Here is a 1,568-nt window from a genome sequence, read left to right as displayed (position 1 = left end):
CCCTCCTCCTAGCCGACCCCCGGACCCCACCCCCAGTGAGTCTCCATGTCCACGTGCTGCGTGGCCCAGACAGACGCCCCTCAGCTAGGTCATACTACACTGGAGCCCTGCCCTGCTCAGTCTGGCTAATCATCAGCCTACTCTCCAACTGCTCTCTGGCACGCACACACACACACACACACACACACACAAGGTCATCTCCCACACTCTGCTGAAATATATCAATACAGTCAGAAAGTAGTACAGTTTCTGTCTCTCACACACACACACACACACACACACACACACACACACACACTGGGCCAGTCTCCCTGAGCCCTCTTATTGGTTCGGGCAGAGGCGAGAGCAAACTTACACTGTGCTGTATGTTTGTGTATGTCATTCTGTCAGCATTACTGGTAGCTGTCCAATTGAGAGCTGTCAGGTTGAGAGAAGCCAGGCTCTTTAAGGACCATTATGAACCGTGTCAACAGGCGGCACAATTACAACACACGCTGGGGCCAGAGAGGATGAATGAATGAAGCCGCATGTCCGGGTTTATTACACAGGGCCGGCCAGGGGGCTTTGGGGATGAGCAGGATAGCATGAATGACAAACAAAGCGAGCCCTGTCAAACCTCTTATCCTGGCTCTCTTCACCTCTCGTGCTGCCTTGCTGAAGATTCAGCCTCTCAACCTCCCTGCGTGTCTGCCTGCACGTCTGTTTGTCTGCAGTCTTTCCAGCTGCCCAGCTTCCTCCTTACTGCATGTCTGCTCCCCTCTTTGACTCAAAGCTTGATTTTCTAGCTCTTGGCCTGACAACTAGAAAAGGGGAATCCTACATTTGGGTGTTTCCATTCCCTCTTATTCAGACATGGAGGAAAACAGTGTACGTGTCAGGCCGTAAGCCCACTGACCCCGTTCTTCCAGAAAACACTGTTCTCTATTTATCTAGCATTAACAGATCTGACGGATTTGTTTAAAGAAGCTGAAAGAAAAGAGGGACAAGCCATGTCAGAGCCTTGTTCTGTTGCATGAAGCATCAAGTTGAACAAGAGTCTCAAAAACCTTGTGATGGAGCAGAAGTTTTAAACTGCAATTAAGTTACTTTAAAAACCTCAGTGCCCAATTGCCACAATTCATGGCACTCCTTATCGAAGACCTTATGATGATTTTTTGAAGGTATCAATATCTCTGATTTTCAACGCAAATAAATCTCCATAAATCTCCATAAATCCCCTTAGAAATGATAGAAAAAAAGAGGCTCCTTATATCTCCTGAACTTGCCTGAGAATCACCATGTTTTTATGTTTTCTTGAGTGTCAAAGAAATCCCGTGATAGCTGCCTGTACACACATGGGTACAGGGCAAACATCAACTGCTAACAGTTAATTCGGTTTAATTTTAATGATGCCAATTTGCAAATGCAGGCAAAGAAACTCACTGAATCCACAGCAACATTATACCTCTTATCTACATCCCCCCCTAAAGTGTCATGAGAGCTGCAGTTCCAACACTTGGGGTTGGGGGGGCTGTGCTGAGGATGACACAGTTGTCCCATTTTTGTCCGGGGGGGGGGGGGGGGGGGGG

The 1,568-nt window shown here is 47.9% G+C and overlaps 1 protein-coding gene across 2 annotated transcripts in view; it reads right to left on the bottom strand.

The window, feature by feature from the left end:
• ssbp4 (single stranded DNA binding protein 4) overlaps positions 1-1,568 on the bottom strand; it is an 83,036-nt gene that overhangs the window by 66,707 nt on the left and 14,761 nt on the right. The window lies entirely within an intron of this gene.

Source organism: Seriola lalandi, unplaced genomic scaffold (assembly GCF_002814215.2).
Source record: "Seriola lalandi dorsalis isolate HSWRI2012SDOR001 ecotype SW California unplaced genomic scaffold, Sedor1 jcf7180002054353, whole genome shotgun sequence".
In the NCBI taxonomy this organism is placed as follows: Eukaryota; Metazoa; Chordata; class Actinopteri; order Carangiformes; family Carangidae; genus Seriola; species Seriola lalandi.
The sequence above is the reverse complement of the archived record's forward strand: the minus strand, read 5'-3'. Positions and strand labels throughout refer to the sequence as shown.